The following is a 9,923-nucleotide window of genomic DNA, read 5'->3' on the forward strand; positions in this document are numbered from 1 at the left end:
GAGCTAGAATCCACGTGGACACACATTTCCCTAAATCTGTGAAAAAATATACTGTAATGAGACAAGGTATACTCTAGGTATATTCCAATTTTTATATTGTGCTCAGACACAATATAATTTTTATTTTTATTTTTTTCACGACTTTTTCTTTCAAATTCAAATCATGTTTAAGCTCACGTTCCTAAGCTAATTCGAATTTTTTCAGCCAATTCATCGCTCCGTTTGGACTTTTTATAGTCCGGGAGCTCGCGACAATTCTATGGACGTCATTTTAGTACTCACTAAAATTTCAGATTCTTTTGTTTTCATAGTCAACAGTTCGAAATTTGTTGACTGGCTAACAGCTGTTGGTGTATTTTGCAACAATTTATCGTTAGACTCGTCAAAAATTCGAGTGAAAAAACGTAATTTTAGTACTCTTGAAACCCACGGGGAATGATTGTTTAGATGCTGAAAACTAACAATAAGTTTGACTGGCAGCTCCTGGGTTTTGCCAAAGTTAACTGGCAGACTGTCAAACTTGTAAAAAATTCGAGTGAAAAGACGTCATTTTAGTACTCTTGAAACCGATTGAGGATGATTGTTTTGGTGCAAACAACTAACAAAGAATTTGACTGGCAGCTCCTTAGTGATGCTAAAGTTAACTGGGAAACTGTCAAACATGTCAAAAATTCGATTGAAAAAACGTAATTTTAGTACTCTTGAAACCCATTGAGGATGATGTTTTGGTGCTAAAAACTAACAATAAGTTTGACTGGCAGCTCCTGAGTGGTGCTAAAGTTAACTGGGAAACTGTCAAACATGTCAATGATTCGAGTGAAAAAACCTCATTTTAGTACTCTTCAAACCCATTGAGGATGATTTTTTTGGTGCTAACAGCTAACAATAAGTTTGACTTGCTGCTCCTGAGTGGTGCCAAAGTTAACTGGGAAACTGTCAAACATGTCAAAAATTCATGTGAAAAAATGTCATTTTAGTACTCTTCAAACCCATTGAGGATGATTGTTTTAGTGCAAACAACTAGCAAAGAATTTGACTATTAGCTCCTGAGTGGTGCCAAAGTTAAGTGGGAAACTGTCAAACATGTCAAAAATTCTAGTGAAAAAACATCCTTTTAGTACTCTTCAAACCCATCGAGGATGATTGTTTTGGTGCAAACAACTAACAAAGAATTTGACTGTCATCTCCTAAGTAGTGCTAAAGTTGACTGACATTTTAATCAGCAACCGGATGAAAGTTTTGTCCTTTTCATTAACTAAAATTTTAATCTTTAGGATACTTCTATAAAAATTATATATATAAAGAAACTACGAAAATCTCACTTTTTATGCAAATTCACAGCTCGCAAAAATGGGTTTCAAGAGTACTAAAATCACTTATCTTGACTTGAATTTTTGGCATGTTTGACAGCCTGCCAGTCAACTTTGGCACCACTAAGGAGCTGCCAGTCAAACTTATTGTTAGGTTTTAACATCCAAACAATCATTCCCCGTGGGTTTGAAGAGTACTAAAATGACGTTTTTTCATTCGAATTTCGGACCAGTTTAACGATAAATTATTGCAAAATGCACCAACAGCTGTTAGCTACTCAACGAGTTTCGAACTTTTGACATATGAAAACAAAAGAATCTGAAATTTTAGTGAGTACTCAAATGACGTCCATGGAATTGTCGCGACCTCCCTGACATTTTGAAGACTAATAATATCTATATTTTTATAAAATACGTCCACGTGAACAAAGTATGGGGGAGGGATATTTGTCCAAATTCCACGGCTGTCCGCTGGGGGGGGGGGGGTCAAAAAGTGGTGCAAAATTCTCCACGTGGTATATGGATGGTCCCTGTTATGAAACTCGAAAACTATTAGTGATATCAAGATCTGCTTTGCGCAGGAATTTAGTGCTAATTAAGTGCTAATATGTTCTGCAAAAACTAAAATTTGTGCCCGGTAATTGTGATCAAAAACACGTAATAATGTTGGCTTCAGGTAAACCCTGCTATGCATTACTACATTACTACATGTTTTTGATCAAAATTATCGGGCACCAAATTTAGTTTTTGCAGAATATATTACCACTTAATTAGCACTACATTCCTGACCAAAGCAGATCTTGATATCACTAATAGTTTCCGAGTTTCACATAGCAGGGTCACCTGAAGTCAACATTACATATTTTTGATCAAAATTACCGGGCACAAAATTTAGTTTTTGCAGAATATATTAGCACTTGAGTAGCACTAAATTCCTGCCCAAAGTATAATTTGATACCGCTAGTAGTTTCCGAATTTCACAACACCAGTCACCTGAAACCAACATTACCACATGTTTTTGGTAAAAAAAAGTGCCCGGATTTTTTGCATAGCACAAATCCAGAGCATATAATTAGCACTAAATTCCTGGGTAAAGCAGATCTTGATATCACTAATAGGTTGCGAGTTTCACATAGCAGTCACCTGAAGTCAGCATTACTACATGTTCTTGATCAAAATTATCGGGCACAAAATTTAGTTTTCGCAGAATATATTAGCACTTAATTAACACTAAATTACTACGCAAAGCAGATCTGGATATCACTAATAGTTTCCGAGTTTCACATAGCAGGGTCACCTGAAGCCGGCATTAGTACATGTTTTTAATCAAAATTACCGGGCACAAAATTTTGTTTTTGCAGAATATATTTGCAGTTAATTAGCACTAAATTCCTGCACAAAGCAGATCTTGATACCGCTAATAGTTTCCGAGTTTTGCATATCAGAGTCACCTGTAGCTAGCATTACTACACGTTTTTGGTAAAAAAAAGTGCCCGAATTTTTTGAATAGCACAAATCCAGAGCACTTAATTAGCACTAGATTCATGCGCAAAGCAGAATTTGCTACCGCTAATAGTTTCCAAGTTTCACAACACCAGCGTCACCTGAAACCAGCATTGCTACATGTTTTTGATCAAAATTTCCGGGGACAAAATTTAGTTTTTGCAGAATATATTAACACTTAATTAGCACTAAATTCCTCAGCAAAGAGGATCTGGATATCACTAATAGTTTCCGAGTTTGGCATAGCAGGGTCACCTGAAGCCGGCATCACTAAATGTATTTAATCAAAATTACCGGGAACAAAATTTAGTTTTTCCAGAATAAATTAGCCCTTAATTAACACTAAATTTCTGCGCAAAGCAGATCTTGATATCACTGATAGTTTCCGAGTTTCACATAGCAGAGTCACCTGAAGTCAGCATTACCACATATTTTTCATAAAATTACCGGGCACAAAATTTAGTTTTTGCAGAATCTATTAGCACTTAATTAGCACTAAATTCCTGCGCAAAGCAGATCTTGATATCACTAATAGTTTCCAAATTTCACATCGCAGGGTCACCTGAAGCCAGCATTACTACATGTTTTTTATAAAAAATACCGGGCACAAAATTTAGTTTTTGCAGATTATATTAGCACTTAATTAGCACTAAATTCCTGCGCAAAGCAGATCTTAATAACGCTAATAGTTTTCGCGTTTTGCATACCAGCATAAACTAGCACTAAACACGCACTAAATTATGGCATAGTGCCGAAGTCGATATGACAATGTTGTAATTCCAGCTTCCGGGACCTCAAAATATATGTTTTTTCCATACGATTATTTAAATGTATTTCCTTAAAGGACAGTTGGAGCCATCGAATTCCGGGATTTAAACAAAAAATGTACCAAAAACTTGCCGGAAGTATCACTTCGAATCTAGTAGTCGAGTGCGAAGATTCGTGCGTGCGCAAGATGCTGAAAAAACATGCAAATGCGAATGTGGGCCAGGCAGTGAAAAGAAGTGGTTGTTCATTCTACAAGATGGCTGAGGCACAGAAATACAACAAATAATTTTTTGAAGTTGAAAAATCATATTTATGGATGGATACAAAAAGAGGTCTACCATGTTCCGCATTAAAACAAGTTTGAGCTTGCTAACTAGACATCTGTTGTTAGAGAGAAACAAGATTTTTCTGCCTATAGCTGCTATTCTGTCTCCCGTATAATTTTTTTATCAAATATTCAAAAAAATGGTGAATTCTTCGCACTTATACACTGCCCTGCAAAAGTTTGGACTCGCTTAGAAAATTTTTGTTGTATTTATCGCATTGATTATACCGGAGCTAAAAAATGTCTCTTTAAAAGGTTGATTTTTTCGAAATTCTGTTTAAAAGAAGCCCAGGGTGAAGCCAATTTGTCTAGTTTTTAAGTAGATATTTCAAAAATAGTGTAAATTTCAATGTTTTCTTAAATTGTCAATAACTTCCGAAATAGTCAACGTTTTTTAATGGTTTGGGCTCATTTTGAAGCTTTTTTCACCGTATCACAACAGCTTACGAGTATGAATTTCTTTTTAATTGCAAGAACTTGAATTTGTAACAAAAATTTGGAAAACTTCAAATATTATATTCAGTAACAAAAATATTTTTGTAAAATATATGACACATATAATCATGAATTTTCTATATAATTTCCCCAAAATATATATTTATTTAACTTTTATACTGATTTGCCTGCAGATAAGATGTTTTCAAATTTATCCAAATTTTTTATTACAACTTCAAGTTCTTGCAATTCGAAAAGAATTTATTTACGATTCATACTCATAAGCTGTTGTGATACGGTGAAAAAAGCTTCAAAATGAACCCAAGAACATTGAAAAATGTTGACTATTTCGGAAGTTATTGAAAATTGAAGAAAACATTAAAATACACACTGTTTCTGCAATATCGACTTAAAAACTAGACAAATTGTCTTCAGCTTGCGCTTATTTTAAGCTTTCAGCGGGCGCGCCCTGTGATTTCTCATGAGCGAGCGCGTGTCGTAAATTTTACGACATTCGGGTTTATCCAAGTTAACGAAAGAATTCCAAGGTGTTTTCATGTAAAATAGCCACAAAATTTTTAATAAAAAAAAGCAGCCATAACATTTTTTTATTGAAAATAATCGCACAAGGCACCTTCAAAAGACTATGTGTTGTTCCCAAACCATCAATAATATTCGACAACCCCTTGAAATTCACGCCTATCACTTTTCACGAAACAATTCCGAAATGTCGTCATGTAAAACAGCCGAGAAATTTTCAAATAAAGAATAGTCACAAGCGCCACCTTTAGAAAACCCCATATTATTTTTCCAATCCGAAATCCGAAATCGAAATTTTTTATATCGAATTCGTATTCAGCGACCCAAAAAACCCCCGAGTAACATAATTTGCCCTATTTTATACTTTTGGCCAGCCTTTAGCGATTTGGTCCCACTGTGGGACAATTTAAATATGGAGAAAATCACATGACATAGTATAGGATAGGTAATATACTTACACATAAAGACGCGCATAACAAACAATTCTTTGCAAAATCGTTGGCCTAGAGTTTAGAAAGAGATTCATCTTGGAATAGGTGGAAGATCAGCGCATAATAATAAGTGGTTCATGTAGGGGAGGGGTATTTGGGCAATTGTCGTAAATTTTACGAGAGCGCGCCCGCTGGAATTTTAAACAGAATTTCGAAAACAATCAACCTTTTAAAGAGACATTTTTATAGCTCCGGTATAATTAAAGCGATAAATACAAAAAAAAAGATTTTTCTAAGTGAGTCCAAACTTTTGTAGGGCAGTGTATTTCATAATGCATTGACAAATTTTCGAGTTTATTAGTATTTCAGGCATAAGGTGACAGGAAGTTAGTCGCACGAAAGCAAAATTTTTACAAAAATCTAAAGAATATATGGATAAATTTGTCATCTCAGCTGACGAATCGGCGTTGGGGTTAGCTCCAGAATCAAACACCGCGACTAGCCGCGGTGGCTGTGGTAGATCTTCAATCAACGTCTCCGAAGCAAGCGACAGAAAAACACAGAAAAAAAGAGGACATTCGACGGAAGATAAGAACAAGTAAAAATACCGAAGATGAAGGCAACCACGATTGTAATAATGATGATTTTGATATTGAATAATTTCAAATACTTTGTGTTATGTGTGAATAAATTATGTATTACGTTTACATAGGTACACACTATACTTGTTTTTTGTTATATTTTCAACGTTTTTAAATCATATCCTGTCCTTTTATAGCGATCAATTTGTCATTCAGAATTTACACTCACCAAGATCATATCCAAAAAACTTCTTATTTTTTATTTTAGCTAGAGTAGGTTAATTCCTATTTATAAACTTTCCATGATATCGAATCCTTCATTTTTATTTTCATAAAATAAATCTTACATTCACTTTATTTTTATTTTTGACATCGGAATCGCAATCAGCTATCTCCATATCCCCCTTATACCAATTTTAAAAAAATTAAAAGTTTATTTATCATATACGCCTGCCATATTAGATCGCCATTTTTCGTCTTCAAATTTTTGACTTCGGATTCGTAACCAGCGATCTTGAAAACCCAGTTATACAAATTTAAAAAACAAAAAAAATATATTTAGTTTACTAGTCCGCCATATTGGATCCGCCATTTGGATTTCGAATTTATTGACACCGAGTTCACCTGCTGCCTTCTAAAACATCTAATGCGTAGTTGATGTGTAGTGTCGTCGCGGCCGCCAAGTAAAACAAACATCCTATCATTTCTCTTTAAGGGGCATTTAGTTCTGTTTTGTCTAATTCTCCAACCTCTCCCTCATAACCACATACTCGCATCTTTCTCGCCCAGTTTGCGACTTGCGTTGTTACCATGGGCGATATTTATATATGTAGCGATAGCAATCTCAGAGTATTCTCAGGCGAAATAGCCTGGCCGGTTTGAGACTATCTGCAGGTTCGATTTGAATGATTTAATTTCAGAGATAGTCAGAAAGGTTTGGCTCCTTTTCAAGGTCCTTTTAGAGGTCCTTTTAAGAGTAATGCGACGGTCATATAATGGTTCTTTTGTATTCGTCACGTACCGGGCGGACAGAGTTATTTACAGCAGTTGGCCGCCGCTAACCTGACTCTCCCTTTTAAATTTTTCTTCAAATTATTAACTCTTTTTTTCTCATTATAGTTATTTATAATTATGACTTATATACTAATGTACCATTTTCAAGTTGAATTCAAAAATATTATTTTTTGGCTTATCTCATTCCGTTTACGAGAAACGTTGTATCAGTTCCAATTTTAAACATGTGAAAAAAAGTTAGATATCTGAAATCATCGAAACCCGTAGATTCCGAATTATTATGTTTTAGGCTATTAACTATGAAATTTAAAAAAATCTTTTTCTAAATTTTAATCCAAAAGCTTAACAGCCTCTCTGCTTGTTATTTATGATAGTATTTCTATTTCAATTTTAGAAAGGATATTTTAAAGCCTTCAAACCATTTAAACAAGCTATCTGGACCTTTAAATATATCTACCAGAGTGCTTGCGGAGAATTTCTCAGAGCTTTTCAGAGCCTTGAGAATCTTTAGCATATACTCTGAGATTTCGATCGGTAGGGAAGCCAGAATTATGTCATCCGCGTTTAGAAACAGCAAGAGAAGTTTATTGCCATTCCTCCACGTGAACAAACATGGTTCTAAACCTGCATTTTTAAGTGTTAAACTCAAAACTACTTCCGTAAATTTTGTCATTCCACTGCTTTGGACTTATGCGTGACCCATATAGAGCTCTCTCTACTTCACACACCTGATTTCTACTCTCCTCTTTAAATTTTCCGCTCTCTATGGAATTTTTATATAGATCTCTTTATCTATATTACCGTTGAGAAAAGCGGTCTTTTGCAAAGCTGACATACGTCAAGGTCAAATTTCTTTATGATTGTAAATAAGGCTCTTACATGAGGCAGTCTGGAAACCGGAGCATAAGTTTCACTGAGTTCATACACATTTTTATCCTGAGAGCCCCTTACCACCAAACGCGCCGGGTATTTCACGCTACCGTTACTCTAAATGTTTTGTTTGAACACATATTTTGAGTTGACTTTGTTAGTTTCCTCACTCGTTTGTTAATTTTGTGGCCGATTTACTACTCGCCACACTGTATTTTTGGACATTGAGTCGAGTTCTTTTCCAATCGCTCCTATCCATTTGCCTTTGTCTTTTAAACGCTTTGCTTCCTTGTAACTCGATGGGTCTGCGTTTACGTTATCTTATGGTGCTGAGTAGACTTCGTCCGGGGTGCTGGCGATTACTGATTCTTTCTCTAATTCTCTAAATTCACAAAACATTTCTTGAGTTTTTACGAGGTCTACCTTGTTTGCTTTTATCTCTCCCTCCGGTTTTAAATAATCTTCGGTAACTTCTTCACCTTGCTTAAATTCGACAGACCATTTTTGCTTATCTGTCTCGCCCGGTTCCATAATGAAAGCATTCATAACTCCCTTTTCATATTTGTGTCCGTAAACTAACTTTTCATTAAAGCGCGCGTTTCTGCTCTCATACTACTTTCCTTCTTCAGGCTTTTAACTTTCTTACGGGTCACTCCATGAATGATTATTTTTATCAAGCCAGAAAAAATGGTTGAAAACAGGTGGACGTGCAAAAAATAGCAATAGCATGTAATTTTTAAAATAAATTAATTACTAAAGTTACTTGTTTAAAATTAAGTAGAGAGCAACAATGCGATCAGGGGTGATATAAATTTATCATCTATAATGATATTTTAGAGTTATAAGTGAAATAGGAGAGGAAAAATGTGTTTGAAGTGACCTGACAAAATGTGTTACTATCGCAAACTTTGATCATTTATTATTAGCAAAATGTACTACCGAAAATTGTAAAACTTGCTTAGAAATAAGGATTGGTATCAACCTTTTCGCGCAGATAAATTTTTGTTTAAAAATGTGTATTCGGGAATAAGCGAGTTTGAAAGTGGTGTTTTTACTAATTTTCAGGTTTTCGAGGACGAATATCTTGAAGAATAAATTTTGATGAGCAGTTTTACGTAACACCCTGCAAAAGGTTGATACCAATCCTTATTTCTAAACGAGTTTTACAATTTTCTGTAGTATATTTTGTTTATAATAAATGATCAAAGTTTGCGATAGTCACAGATTTTGATAGGTCACTTCAAACAAATTATTCCTCTCCTATTTCAATTACAACTCTAAAATATCATTATAGATACTAAATTTAAATCATCCCTGATCACACTGTTGCTCTCTACTTAATTTAAAACAAGTAACTTTAGTGTTTAATTTATTTAAAAAATAACATGCTATCGCCATTTTCTGCTCGTCTACATGATTTCAACCCTTTTTTCTGGATTAATAAAAAACATTTATAATTCTTAAAATGCACGAATCGAATCTAGAAATATAAGAAATAATTATAGACCAATTACAGTTTTTTCTATAATATGACCGCAATCGGTTTCATGTGATCATTTATGGAGTGACCCTTAATTATATATGTCATGTTATACAATTGTTTCCTTACTCATAGCGATGTTACGTTCCTCTCAGTCTGTTTTAATTCCTGAAGTTTATCTAAATTCTCGAGTGGTTCCTTTAAATGCATAACTTTTGAGTAATAATATCCATTCATTCTATTAATTAAAATATCTCTTACACTAAATTTTTTACTTTCGATGTCATCTTCATCAGAAACAACCGACCTTACAGAATTGTTAATTATACACAAAAGATCAATTGCTTGCAATTTTAATGACAATAAATCGAGGAAATAGTTGTATTTTAATGTTGATGTTAATTGATATTGACATAGAGTATTTCCTTCTTTATTTACAATTTCTAATCTTATGGTTTTTTAAGATTTTATTAGATAATAAACTACTCTGAGCAACTCGCCTATTGTCACTTAAGTTATTTTTAAGTGGTTTAAATTCAGACTGGATTATTTTCTTCAATTAAGTACTTGTATGTATGTATGTATGTATTTAATCTCTCCCTTTTACGGGTTTGAGGGCCACCGCTCCCTGTACATATATTTACAATTCCATCCTTAGTCTAACTT

General features: G+C 34.3%; 1 protein-coding gene across 3 annotated transcripts in view; it reads left to right on the forward strand.

Annotated features, from left to right (window-relative positions):
- The window catches only part of LOC117174242 (CLK4-associating serine/arginine rich protein-like), a 192,334-nt gene that overhangs the window by 48,192 nt on the left and 134,219 nt on the right, over nt 1–9,923 (forward strand). The window lies entirely within an intron of this gene.

This window comes from Belonocnema kinseyi, chromosome 6, assembly GCF_010883055.1.
Source record: "Belonocnema kinseyi isolate 2016_QV_RU_SX_M_011 chromosome 6, B_treatae_v1, whole genome shotgun sequence".
Taxonomy (NCBI): Eukaryota; Metazoa; Arthropoda; class Insecta; order Hymenoptera; family Cynipidae; genus Belonocnema; species Belonocnema kinseyi.